The 14,856-nt window shown below is 39.8% G+C and overlaps 1 protein-coding gene across 2 annotated transcripts in view; it reads left to right on the top strand.

Moving 5' to 3' along the window:
- Prlr (prolactin receptor) overlaps positions 1–14,856 on the top strand; it is a 171,378-nt gene that overhangs the window by 120,012 nt on the left and 36,510 nt on the right. For both annotated transcript variants that reach the window (XM_070040928.1, XM_070040927.1), the window contains exon 2: positions 7,371–7,430. The gene's annotated coding sequence lies outside the window, so the exon portion shown is untranslated. The remainder of the gene's footprint in view (positions 1–7,370; positions 7,431–14,856) is intronic.

Genomic DNA, 14,856 nt, shown 5'->3' with positions numbered 1-14,856 from the left:
ACTAAAGTGAGATATCAAGAGTGAGTAATTTGCAAAATCAGGCAGAACAAGCCAGCACCTTCTAAAACATAACTAGAAGACTTACTACATGTGCAAGCTTTATTTATAATATAAGACAGTGATCATCTTATTGTGGTTGCCTCCTACATCATCCAGTCTGTCCTCTATACTCTGCAGAAAACTATTTTACAACATTCAACCTCTGCTTCAAATCCTCACAATGACACCTACTTTCTCATGAAATAGCTTATTCAACTAAGGAAATGTAATCACCATTAGTAAGATCTATCTTAAAATTATCTTTTTTCCAATGATTTTTGCACAGTGATCCAACTTCTACCATCTGGACATATCTACTTTTCCCCCCTCTGTATCAAAAATTAGTCAAGAAAGGCCACTCTAAAGGTCACCATTTATTTTTATGAATAAACCTTTATTGGAACATAGCCACACCTACTTAAATACATATTGCTTATGGCTGCTTTTATACTTCAATCACATGGTATCCACAACATAGACTCACAACACTGAAAAGTATTTACTATTAGACTCTTGAAAGAAATTCTTTAGCTGGGCACTGGTGGCTCACACCTGTAATCCTAGCTATCAGGAGGCCAAGATCTGCTGACCAGAGTTCAAAGCCAGGAAAGTCCATGAGACTCTTATCTCCAATTAACCACAAGAAAACCAGAAGTGGCGCTGTGGCTCAAGTGGTAGAGCACTTGCCTTGAGCTGAAGAGCTTAGGGACAGCGCCCAGGCCCAGAGTTCAAGCCCCACAATCGACAAGGATAGGAAGGAAGGAAGGAAGGAAGGAAGGAAGGAAGGAAGGAAGGAAGGAAGGAAGGAAGGAAGGAAGGAAGGAAGGAAAAACTCTTTAAACTTCTGCTTTATGGAACAGAACTTAAAGACAAGTAACAAGAAACATGTCTCTTCTTAAAGTCAGTGGCCAGGAACTCAGCACAACACTCCAAGTAGACACAGTGAAGGCAGAGTCAGGTAGCCACACTTTCACCTCCATGTGCTTGAGGAAATATTTCCCATACTGTGACCAGATTGGCCTTTAACACTCAACACACTCTAGCATATAAAGGACTAGATCTCTGAGATCTTCTTGCCAGGAGCTATGTCTGCCCACTCTGCATTGGAATATACTATTGTTTGAAATTGTATACAAAACATTACATCTTTCTAGCCTTCCCAGAGCAATCACAAGCAATGCTATATTTATTTGAGGGCTACCTCAAAAGCTATCAGGTAGAAAAAGATTAGTATACTCAGCCAGGAAGGATTGTCTTTTTGTTGTTTTATTCTCATCAATTAGGTACATAAGGGGATTTCATGTTTACATGCCCATTTATGTACACAATGCATCAGAATCACTCCTCAATCATTTTCTCTCCTATCCCTCCCTTTTCCCAGACCAGTCTCAGCATGTTTTCTTGCTTTGATTTTTACTCAGCTAAGACTTTAAGAGAATGTAATGAGGAAACTACATTCCTGTGGATTGGGTTGAGAGAATAAAGGAATTTGTCTCCACTTCTTTACATAAAGAAGAGTGGGGAAGGTGAATTTTACCCAGGATTAGTGGTAACTGCGGCTATGAAAGAGGGCAGAAGATACACAGCTGCTGCTAGAATCAAGCCACAAGAGTCAAATAAGATTCAAATAAGAGAGAAAAGGATCCCCCAATATGCTTATCTCCCATCCTCTGCCTGCAGTGGGTAGATCTTTATTTGAAGCGAAAGATAATAGAGACACTGGAGTCAAATCTATAAACCAAAGGAGATTAGTAATAGGTATAACCAGAAAATGGTTAGGGCTGAGTGATATGCTAGACATTTAATACATGTTGAAGAAAGAAAGGTAAGTGAATGATGTGAACCTGAGGCCCAGCACTCACTAGTCATTTTCATTGACTGCAGATTCAATGATTCATGACCTCCTGCAGCAAAGTCCTTTCAGTTCTGCCTAGTGTTCCAGACACTCTACCCCATACAGCTCTCGTCCTGTGCCTTCCTCTCTAGCCTCTTCTAAACCCTCTAGGTCCTCACCATGAGCATAAGAAAGAGTCGCTGTCTTTGAGGGGATATAACAGAGAGGAACAGAGCTGGGTCTGAACTGAACATTATTAAGTAGAGAGCTGAAGTAATTCCTAGAATCTGAAATACAATCTAGAATATTCAGTTTTTGAAATGAAAATTTTAGTGTCACTACATCATGTGGAGAAAATAAATAAATAAAGGTAGCTTCTAGGAATTCTGCCCCAGGTGTCTGTTTCATGATCTCTCACTTCACCAGACACCTCATTACCAAATGCCTTGTGGCTTGCTATTTTATGCTCAAATGGTCCGTATCACTGCATAGGTTTTGATTGCAAAGATATCTGGGCTCCCAATTCATTATGCTATAGCCTACATGGACACATGGACACATTGGTAGGTGACGGTGAAAGAGTGTTAGTGTCAGGAAGCTCCACTAGCCATCACAGCATTCCTGCCAGTCACCCCCTTCTCTGTCAGCTGAGTTGTATGAGAATATTCAGTACTGGCTTTCTCAAGAAATAATTCTCTGCATGCTGCCATTTGAAGACTTAGGAATTACTTAAAAGCCTTGTTTGGACAGCTTCTCCATTGAGATGATTAGGCACCAACTTAGGAATTGCTGTCCATGCAAGCCAGTTTTATACATATGGACCTGTTTTGCATCAAAGTCATGAAAGCATGTGTTTGAATGCAGATACATACCTCCAACAGCTATGCTTCATGCCCCATAAGTGCAGACTACTCGGTCTGGTGTTTGGGGCTTTTATATTTCACGTAAGAATTCATATAAAAGCCAAAAGTCCTTACAGAAACAACATGGGAACTGTGATTGCTGGTGATGTAAGCCTATGAACCACTGTCCAGTGAACAATATTTATCAGGAAAAGTCATTCACATTTCAAAAGTACTCTCCTGATAATGCATCTGTGAACCATTGAGAAAGAATCATACTTTTGCACTTCATGTGACAGTAGCCAAAGTCCCAATTCAGTTGTAGTCAATAAATGTCATTCAAAGTCTCTCAGGATCAAATTCTATACAATCTTTTTTTTTTCTTTTTTTTTAATATTATTTTATTTTATTTGAGAACATACTGTACAGAGGGGCTACAATTACATGGGCAGGATAATGCATACATTTCTTACCAAGCATTGCAGCCTCCTCCTTTGTTTACCCTTCACCTCCCTTCCCAGCCTCCCCCTTCCCCCCACCCAATTATACCCCCCTCACCCCCCCCACCGACATTGTAAAGCTGGTTTTGACATGACATTTTGTACTTCTCATTGTTGCAACAGGTCCACCTGAATCCTTAAACGACTTGTTTGCCCCCATCTCCTCCACATGTTATACTGACATCAAATATGGTGAAAGCGGGGGTTACACTGTGGGGGAGGGACATACAAAGCAACAAAGAAATAATCTTATAAATGCGTTAGAAACATATGCATGAAAGAAATGAAAACATTAAAATACATATTTAAGGGTTCATTTTCCTAACATCACATTATCTGACCTTTTCTGCTTGACTCATACCTATACTAGATATTGCAAATAAGGGAAACCATGGGACCTATGCTTCTTTGGGCCTGGCTTACTTCACTTAATATAATTTTTTCCAAGCCTTTCCATTTCCTAACAAATGGGGAAATGTCATTCTTTCTGATGGAGGCATAGAATTCCATTGTGTATATATACCACATTTTCTTGATCCATTCATCTACTGAGGGGCATCTGGGTTGGTTCCATATCTTAGCTATGGTAAATAATGCTGCAATAAACATAGTTGTGCTGGTAGCTTTAGTGTGGTCTTGTTTGTAAACATTTGGGTAAATGCCCAAAAGTGGGATTGCTGGATCATAGGGGAGATCTATGTGAAGTCTTTTGAGGAACCTCCATACTGCTTTCCAAAGTGGTTGAACAAGTTTACATTCCCACCAACAATGAAGTAAGGTTCCTTTCTGTCCACATCCCCTCCAGCATCTGTTGTTGTTAGAGTTCTTGATTTTTGCTGTTCTAACTGGAGTGAGGTGATATCTTAATGTTGTTTTGATTTGCATTTCTTTTATGGCTAGGGATGTTGAACATTTCTTCATGTGTCTATTGGCCATCCTTCTTTCTTCTTCAGAGAAGCTTCTCTTTAAGTCTTTCGCCCACTTATTTATTGGGCAGTTGTTTCTTTGAGGATTTGTTGTTGGGTGGTTTAATTGTTTGAGTTCCAGGTATATTTTAGATATGAGACCCTTGTCCGTTGTATGGCTAGTAAAGATCTTCTCCCAATCGGTGGGTTTTCTATTGATCTTGCTAGCTATGTCATTTGCCATGCAGAAGCTCTGCAATCTTATGCAATCCCATTTGTCCAACCTTTCTTTGATTTGTTGTGCTTCCGGGTCTCTATTCAGAAAATTTCGGCCTGAGCCAAGGAGACCTAAGGTTTCTCCTATTCCATCCTGTAATGTTTTCAGAGTGTCTGCTTTGAGTTCAAGATCTTTGATCCATTTGGAGTTGATTCTGGTGCAGGGTGATATATAAGGATCTAGCTTTAGTTTTCTACATGTAGTTAACCAATTTTTCCAGCACCATTTACTGAAGAGGCTGTCTTTCTTCCATTCTATTGTTTTAGCTTCCTTATCGAAGATTAGATGGCTATAGGTCTGTAGGTTCATTTCTGGGTTTTCTATTCTATTCCATTGGTCCTGGGGACTGTTCTTATGCCAATACCAAGCTGTTTTGATTACTATGGCTTTATAGTAGAGTTTGAAATTTGGTATTGATATTCCTCCAGCAGTGTTCTTTCCGTTGAGGAGCGTTTTTGCTATTCGGGGTCTTTTATTGTTCCATATGAATTTTTGGATTGCCTCCTCTATTTCCTTGAAGAATGAAGGTGGAATTTTGATAGGTATCGCGTTGAATTTGTAGATAGCCTTGGGAAGTATTGCCATTTTCACGATGTTAATCTTGCCAATCCAGGAGCATGGGAGGTTTTGCCATTTTTTAAGTTCTGTGTTGATTTCCTTTTTCAAGATTTTAAAGTTTTCATCATAGAGGTCCTTCACTTCTTTGGTTAAGTTAATTCCTAGGTATTTTATTTTTTGTGGGGCTATTACAAATGGAGTTGCTTTCCTAATTTCAGCCACACTTTTCTCATTGTTGGCATATAGAAAAGCCATTGATTTTGGGGGGTTAATTTTATAACCTGCTACTTTGCCAAAGTTTTGAATCAGCTTGAGTAATTTGGGAGTGGAGTCCATGGGATTCTTTAAATATAAGATCATGTCATCTGCAAAGAGGGAGAGTTTTATTTCTTCTTTCCCTATTTGGATCCCCTTTATGTCTGCATCTTGTCTTATTGCTGTAGCTAGGCATTCTAATACTAGATTGAAGAGAAGTGGAGAGAGTGGGCATCCTTGTCTCGTTCCTGAGTTAAGAGGAAATGGCTTTAGTTTTTCACCATTGAGTATAATGCTGGCTGTAGGTTTGTCATATACAGCCTTTATTGTATTGAGGAATGTTCCATGGATTCCTAATTTTTCCAGAACCTTCATCATAAAGGGGTGTTGGATCTTGTCAAATGCTTTTTCTGCATCTATTGAGATAACCATGTGGTTCTTATTCTTGCTCCTGTTGATGTGATGAATAATATTAATTGATTTGCGTATATTGAACCAGCTTTGCATCCCTGAAATGAATCCTGTTTGATCATGGTTTATGATTTTTTGGATGAATTGTTGAAGTCGATTGGCCAAAATTTTGTTGAGAAGTTTTGCATCAATGTTCATCAAAGAAATGGGTCTATAGTTCTTTTTCTTTGATGAGTCCTTGCCTGGTTTTGGGATGAGGGTTATGATGGCTTCATAGAATGTGTTCGGTAGTGAGCTTTCTCTTTCAATTTCATTGAAGAGTTCGAGGAGTATTGGTGTGAGCTCTGCTTTGAAGGCCTTGTAAAAGTCCGCTGTAAAACCATCTGGTCCTGGACTTTTCTTAGCTGGGAGGTCTCTTATTGCTGTTTCTATTTCAATGCTTGATCTGGGCCTGTTAAGCTGGTTTAACTCATCTTGGTTTAGTTTTGGCATGTCAATATTTGCTAGGAAAAGGTCCATTTCTGTCAAGTTCTCAAACTTATTAGCATAAAGTTTTGAGAAGTATTCCCTTATAATGTTCTGAATCTTGGTTGTTTCTGTGGTGATGTTTCCATTCTCATCTCTGAGTTTATTAATTTGGGTGTGTTCTCTCCTTTTTCTGATTAGATTTGCTAAGGGTCTGTCAATTTTGTTAAGTTTTTCGAAGAACCAACTCTTTGTTTTGTTGATTCTTTCTATAGTTTTTTTGGATTCTAATTCATTTAATTCTGATTTAATTTTGATTATTTCTTTCCGTCTACTGGATTGGGGTTTATCTTGCTGCTCTTTTTCAAGGAGGTTTAGATGTGTCATTAAATTGTTAGTTTCCGATCTCTCCAATTTGTTGATGTAGGAGCTCAGAGCTATAAACTTGCCTCTGAGTACTGCCTTTGCTGTGTCCCAGAGGAGCTGGTAATTTGTGTGTTCATTTTTGTTGAATAGCATGAACATTTGAATTTCCTTTCTAATCTCTTCCATGACCCACTCATGATTCAGCAGTGTGTTGTTCAGCCTCCATGTGATACCGGACTTTCTTTGGTGGCTTTTGGTGTTGAGTTCTAATTTTATTCCCTTGTGGTCAGAGAGAATGCAAGGTATAACTTCAATGTTTCTGAATTTAGACAAGTTTGCTTTGTGGCCTAAAATGTGGTCTATTTTAGAAAACGTTCCATGTGCTGCTGAGAAGAACGTGTATTCTGATGCTGCTGGGAAATTCTATACAATCTTAATCCCAAGTCACATGACTGTCAAAACTTGAGGACATCTATAGATCTATCAATACTGGGACAATATTAGCTGTATGATGTTAGTTGCACTGTGCTTATGTAAGAGAATATCTTATTCTGAGGAAAATAAGCTGAAATAATTGGGGACAAAGGAGATGTTATGACTATAATATATTCTCAGATGATTTGGAAAGAATAGAAAATTGTGTATAAATATGAAAGAGAATGCTAAATCAAGTGTGGTGAAAATATCAACAATTAGGATATCTGGGTTGGGGGTGGTTGTTACTATTTTTACAAATGTTTACGATTGATACTACTTCACAACGAAATTGCCAAAAACGAATTCTGCAAAATGAGAGCTGTCATATGCCTTTCACTGATGTGATGATATTCAGCCACTGTATGTGATGCACAAAAACCCAGAAACAGCATCTCCTGATTTGTTCTGTTTGAGCTAAAAGCTGTTCTTTTTTTCTTTCAGTCTAATTTCTTCTATTCATGGAGGCAAGAAGTAAGGATGCTTTGTACATAAACTCTGCAGGTAAGAAGGACTTCATCCCCATACTCCTCAGCCGTATCTTCCTACTCTCCATTTTATCCAGATCAAGACATGAACTCAATGTCCTAGATCACAAAGAATATCATCTCAAACCTTTCATTGTCCACTCAAATCATTCTGCCATCCTCCAATCCTTAATAAACCAATCCTCCCCACCACAGCCCAGCTAGCCTGGCTTGGGACATCTGGTGTCCATCACTTTCTGTTTCTCTCAAAGCAAAACCCAAAGCTATTACTAGTTAATCTCTCCTAGTAGTATAATTAGGGGATTTCTATTTCTGCTTATGGTTTCTGTACTTGAGAAAATTCTGACAATGACTGCATTACTTTTATAATCAGAAAGAGAAAGATTGTGTTTGCTTGTTACATTCCTAAAAACAATTCTGTCACAGCTAAAACTATCACCACCACAAGTCTATAGAGAAGATTCATACATCGTAGGCTTTGAATCTTCCCCATATACTAGCAACAACAAAACCCTAAGGAGCCAGAACTGATTGCAAAAAAAAGAGGTCATATAGTATTATGGCTCCATGTGGCAGATAGTAAAACCTAGTGTCATGGTTTGCCTTAGCGAATATAAGATATAAAGATGGATTTGGGAACCCTCTCAGTGAGCATGGTATAGAACGCTAAGCATGTGCTCTCTTTTAGAGGCAGTGATGAACTATGAAGATAGGAGATTAATTAAGTTATTGGTTGAAGAGGATTCTAGGTAAAAATGTTCAGAGATTTCTTTGGGCCATTTCACAATATTTGCTAGTCTAACAATGAAAAGGTGATATCCTTTTGAGATCCATCTGCCATTTCCATGTCAAGTCTGACCTTTCCCTCTGAACCAGTGCTGAAGCACTGCTGAGATATTGTGGGTCAAGTCATTCTTAGTTGTAGGAAGTATTGTGTGTGTTGTTGAATACTTGCAATATCTCTATCTCCCACCTCCCCAGCTAAAGATACTAATGGGACACCTTACCTCCAGCTTTAACAACCAACAATATCCAGCAATTGCCTAAGGTTCTATAAAGGCCTCAATCCTCCATCCTCAATAGTGTGAACAATGTCTCCAGATATTGCTAAACGCCCCTTAGGTGAAGGATAAAGATATCCCGAAGAACCACTTCTCTAAATAAATTGGGTCCCACCAGCAAGACCTTTTGGGTAGAGGACAGTTGTCATGGGAACAGACTAAAATTGATGTATTCAGGAGGTCATAAATCACCCAAATGCTGTGAATCATAGGACCTGAAGGCACAAAAGCTCTGCCCTGGAGAATCTGGGAACATCAGAACTAGTGGATCAATCTTGCCAGATTTCTGTGAGTTTCTTCTCCTTTCTGAGCTTGTGTATATTGGTGTCAAATGCTCTGTGCTGCTTACTTGAGGGAAAGACACATGAGAACGAAAAGGACTATCCTAAAAACTGTGACAGTCCTCCTGCCAGGAAGCTGAAGAGGTCCAGAAAGCACAGTATAGTCTGAACTGCATTGCACAGTGCCAGGGATATTTGCCTTCTCTCTCTCTCTCTCTCTCTCTCTCTCTCTCTCTCTCTCTCTCTCTCTCTCTCTCTCTCTCTCTCTCTCTCTCTCTCTCTCTCTCTCTCTCTCTCTCTCTCTCTCTCTCTCTCCTTCTGTGCTTATAGAAGTGTGCCCTGATCATGTGCTTATACCAAAGATCTCCAGTCTTCCTTATAAAATATGTCACTTTAAAACACAAAGACACCCATTCTTGGCAGTACCTTGATGAGAAACCTTTTCTTCCACTTTCCAAGTAGTCATTTTTCATTACCCAACAGGTAGGTGTTGGCAGCAAATTTCCCTGCGGTAGCAACTGAGGAACCAAGGCCCTAAGAGTAAATCTCAAAGCATGACATTGTTCTGTGCCCTTCCTGCCCATCTCCTAGTACACCTCCATGCATCTACCTATTATGCTCCACCCCTTCACCACTTGGTGTTTCAGTTGCCAGTAGATATCTGTAAAAAACACAGGCAGGAACTTGAATGCAGTTATATGACCAGCCAAGAGACACAGAAACATAGCCCAGTTTCAGGGTACATAGAACATCCAAAAGCCACCGTCCATCAAGGAATGCTGTGCAATCAACTATCCTCATAAAAGGAGGCTTAGCATTCAGAGTAGAATTGCAATTCTTATCCCAGACTCTGTCTGTCATGTAGCTTGTACACTGGTTTCTGGCCATTGACTTAAATGCCAACTTTCCAATCTTGTCCTGAAAGTAAAGATCACTCTCCAACAATCTTTCCCTGGCATTTCCTCTCCAGAGTAAAACACCATACCTGACACACCAGATTCTTTTGCAAAAGTTCTGGCATCCTCTGGGCTCTGCCCTTTCCAACTCTCCACTTCTGGTTCTTCCCCCAGGCTTCCATCCACAAAATTTTAACCGTATTTCTCCTCATAATGCACAAGAGAGAAGGAGCTTAGAAGCAGCCCAGAGCACCTAGGAGGATATGTCATACATTGGGTGTGCTTTTGGAGTAAACTTAAAGCTTTTTGCCCATTATCTTTTCACCCACAGCACTTTTCTGCCAGAGTCCCACAGTTCCTATCACCTGAGCCTCTGCTTTGACATACTACAGTGTTTGTCAAGACTTGCAGGCTGGGCTGAGGATGTTGCTGATTGGTAGAGAACTTGCAGAGCATGCACAAAGCCCTGGGTTCTTCCCAGCATGAGAGAGAGAGAGAGAAAGAGAGAGAGAGAGAGAGAGAGAGAGAGACAGAGACAGAGACAGAGACAGAGACAGAGACAGAGACACAGAAAGAGAAAGAGAAAGAGACAGAGACAGAGACAGACAGACAGAGACAGACAGACAGAGACAGAGACAGTCAGAGAGATAGAGAGGGAGAGAGACAGGGAGGGAGGGAGGGAGGGGGAGGGGGAGAGAGAGATTTACTTTCTCAGCCACATAAAATAAATTTCTAATGTTACAATAGCTACATTAAGTACATTTCAAATGTCCAATAGCTACATTGGTTAGTGACCAATTTATTAGATAGGGCCAATTTAGAACAACTCCATTATCATAGTACGTTCTATTGGACTGAGCTAGTCCTGACAATTGGAAGTTCTGGCACGTAAGAGGCAAGCCAACATTACTAGAGGAGGAAGCAGAATTCCAAAGGGGAGGTAAAATGGAACCAGAGACAAATCACATGCTTTACCAGGTATCCAGCCCTGAGCAAATGTGCACCCTTCCCTCTACATAGCTCCTGAAGACAGAGGGCCAATGCAGGGACCCAGTTTCTCCATTGTCTAGCCTCTGGCTTTGTGGGCTCATGACAAAGCAAGAGACCCCCTCCTGAATGCTGAAACAAAAAAGGTCCCAGGGCATCAATCACAGAAGCCAGTGGACTCCCAGAAAAGGGAAATAACGACTATGACAGTAACAAGTAGTAGGGCCCAATTCAAAAGTCTACTTAGAGGACTTTTCATGGTAGTTCATACCTGTAATCCTAGCTTCTGGGAAGGCAGAGATAGATGGGAGGACTGCAGTCAAAAGCCAGCCAGGGGAAACCAGGGGAGGAGATCACAAAACTGGACCTGGAAGAAAACTAAACTAAACCAAAAAGATGAAGGAACTGGGGATGACTAGGGATGTGGTTCAAGTGTTAGAACACTTGAAGTGGTAGAACAAAGCCCTGGGTTCATCAGAGCACTGCTGACTAAGAAAAAGAAAGAGACAGAGTTGGAGTCCACTTAGATTTGGGATTTTTTAAAATCAGAAACACTGGATGTAAAATGGAACATCTTCCCCAGCAAGAATTAGACCTCCATGAGGAGAGTCTGGAGAACTTGTGGTTTTCTAACGCAATTATCATTCCTTACTTATGATAGTGAAGAAACAATTGTCACAGTTACTGATGACAGTGGTTTGTGCTTGTGCATCTGAAGAAGCACTTTTACAATAATCATTCATCTCATCCTCACAATAGTTGGCTGAGGGGAGAAAGGCAAATAAGACCTTCTTCCACTTTACGTGAGAAAACATCCATGCTCAGAAGATGAACAGACATTCCAAAGTCAATGTGGCTGGCTAGGGCAGAAAAAGGGATAGAAACCACTCATCTATTCTGTCTATAAATCACATAAAAACATCCCTACAGATCATGCTATAGACTCAACTCATATCCAGCCCCGAGCCAACAACAGAACCACAATGGCCTCATGAACTCCAACTTACAACATGATTCATACAAGCTGGTGATCAACAGAAGCAAAGGACTGAACACTAGAAAGCTGGTGTTACTTTTCCCATCAGACTCCACCATGCATACAAAGGCTGGTGTTCTGATAATGGCAAAGGGGAGATAGGTGTCATGAACTGCAGTGCCCACTCTACGGCTGAGTATGTTTTTCTGAGTAAAAGACACAGAGAGATGTGAATTCCTAGCTCTCAAAACAACCCATCTGCAGTAGGGAACACTTGAACCTGACAGTGAATTTTTGTGTTCTAGAAAAAGACCCAGAAAAGTGAATCGGCATTGCCCACTTAAAACTTTCAGTAGTGTTTGGTCAAATGTTTATGACTTAGTCTTAAATTTGAAAGATCTTCCCACAATATATAGAAGTCATTTACATACCTCACTACATAGAAGAGCAGATCTTATGTTTTTCTTTGACATAGCATGCATACAAATATATGCAGAGTAATCATTGGGCTTTCCTTCTCATGGGTGTTTGCAGTAATCAGCCACTGTCCAGAAAACTGAAAAGAAAAATAATCAAAAGAATACTCAAAAGGACAAAGTAATATTGAAGACAATGGTAGAAATGATCACCTTGATACTGTGAAGAGTAATGCTAAAAATACATTTTTCCTTCCCTTTTCAGCAACATTCCATTATTTCTCAGTCAACACATTTCCATACATTTAGGCCACTAGATTATTTGAACATTAGACCACTGAGCTATCTATGCCAAGCTCTGATGAAATTATTCCAAGACAAATGGATCATGCTGGGATGCCTTACTAGAGTTCTGCTTCCTCCTAGAGCTGAAGAAATGTCCTCTTGTAGCCCCATGACCCAAATAGGATGATTTGAGCTACAAGCCATAGCATGCCTGGCTAAAAGTAGATTAAGCACTGGGCATGCAACATTCACTTAAGAAGCCCTAAGAAAACCATTTCCAGGTTTATTTAACAGCTCATGATTCTCCAAGATGCCAGACTCTTTCCCAACAGTCCCCAGAAAAAATTCTTGTCATGCCTTAGTGGCTTGAACTCAATAGAATGACTATCCCTAAACCATTCCTAGATAAAATGTGAGTAAGATTACCATGAGTATTTTAGACTGGTACTTTCTTATCCTCTGGAACCTAACAAAAATGAACCCTATCCAGAAACAAAGGTAGAAGTAATTCTTGGAAAAGCAGCCAGGAGTGTCTACTTTACTCTGTGATGAGTGGACAGGACTATATCAACTATGTCAAAGAAGGACAGTGGGCTCTCTACTTGTCTACAAGGTGGAGTCCAGGATTGTACTAAGGCAAATCCTCCTGCTATTTACTGCCATGGCACCTGAAGGACTAATTCTTACTACTTATGTCAGGCAACATTGCATTCTCAGAGCCTGTCATGGCTGTTGCATCAATGGATGGATGGATGGATGGATGGATGGATGGATGGATGGATGGATGGATGGATGGATATTCCAGCCATTATATGGATCATCCTTGCTGTGCTATGAAATTGTACTAAAAATGGCTAAATCTTGATTCCTCCCCTATGTCTCTTCATTAGTCCTCCCTGAGCCTGCCCTGGGAAGGTTTATTGCTCTCCTGCTAGACCCAGCCTCTCTGGAGACCTTGCCATTACTTCTGTAATTGGACTGTAGTTTCTCTGCTAATAGAAAGCGTCTAAAGAAAGCTGAGCAACATCAGTAAAACGGATAAAAGGGGGAAAGTGAATATATACCAGTAAGAGAGATGTACAATTATCTTGGTAGATAAGTAACTCAGATGTTTTGAATGAAGAAGCAACTTTGAAAGAACATCTTGTACATAAGTGATAAAGAATGAGTCAATCAGGTAGAGACAGGGTGTGCTTGTACAAGATGGAGAAAAGGGAGAGGAAAGAGGGACTTCAGGACTGGACGTGGCATTTAGGAGGTTGATGCTCCAACTTCCTGCATTCTTGGTTTTTCTATGCTCTTCTCTTTATCACCCTCTGAACTTTCAGTTCCCAGTGTCCCTGGCTTTGTGTAATATGGACTCACAGAAGCTGAGGGGTCAGAGAAAACTGTCTGCTCAGAGAGAACCCTACTTAACTTATTAAACTCTTTAAAAGTTGACCCAAGTCCGAAAAGTGGAGTTTTTTTCATTGTCTATCACTTGTCAGATGCTGAATAGTAAGTAATGGCTGACAACCCTGGGTATTTTAACTTAAACAGAAACAGTGAGGGAATTCAAAGCAAGTCTTAAAAACAAAACAGCCTGTGGGAAAAGAGTTGTTGAAATCATTCACCATAGCCCAAGAAAGAAGCATAGACTCACCTTCACACACTAACACATGGAAGTTGCCAACTGTCCATCACTGACCACATTGCCAAAAACTTAAGACTAATTTCTGTGTTCTATCCTATGCTTTTCTGCCATTAAATGCCAGGTTTTTATTAGGATTTGTTTTTATGATATTGGCATTTTTATTGGGACTTTTTTCTTCTCAGATATAAAAGTAATCACTTTGTTTTATTTATATATGTTAGTAATGGTTTGTATTATTTTGTTATACAAATAATCATTTATTTTAGGATTATGCTTCTATGTACAACCACTACTATAATAGTACATGTGTATGAGTTGTCTGTCTTCAATACACAGATGCAGATGTTAGAATTAGGATAGGATAATCCAAGCCTCCAGTTCTTTTTATTTTTCTCCCATTAGTATATAATAAAAAATGTCCATGCTATGATCTAGTTAAATAATCCTTTATGACTGCTTTCTACTAGTCTTTTTTTATAGTAGCACTTGAGAAGGTCTCTTCGTTCAGAACTGTTTCTATGTACCTCTGTTCATTTGGGATTAGTTTCTGTAAATGTATATTCTGATTCAAAGTGTGTCTAATACAGTCAGTGTTAGTCTCATTACCAGTCAAACACATTTATACACAGTGGTACCATCTTAAAATCTCCCAGGGTTAAGAAAAGAATGGGAAAAAAAGAAAAAGAAAAGAATGGAAAAATAATTTATGTAAAAATACTATGAAAACAAAATTTATTTATTTTTTATTGTGAACATACTGTACAGAGGGGTTACAATTACATGGGCAAGATAATGAGTACATTTCCTATCAAGCATTGTAGCCTCCTCCTTTGTTTACCCTTCACATCCCAGCCTCCCCCCCGCCCCCCCACCCAATCCTCCCCCCACCCAAAACCAAAGTTGTAAA

This window comes from Dipodomys merriami, unplaced genomic scaffold, assembly GCF_024711535.1.
Source record: "Dipodomys merriami isolate MVZ:Mamm:240054 unplaced genomic scaffold, mDipMer1.0.p SCAF_30, whole genome shotgun sequence".
Taxonomy (NCBI): domain Eukaryota; kingdom Metazoa; phylum Chordata; class Mammalia; order Rodentia; family Heteromyidae; genus Dipodomys; species Dipodomys merriami.
The sequence above is the reverse complement of the archived record's forward strand: the minus strand, read 5'-3'. Positions and strand labels throughout refer to the sequence as shown.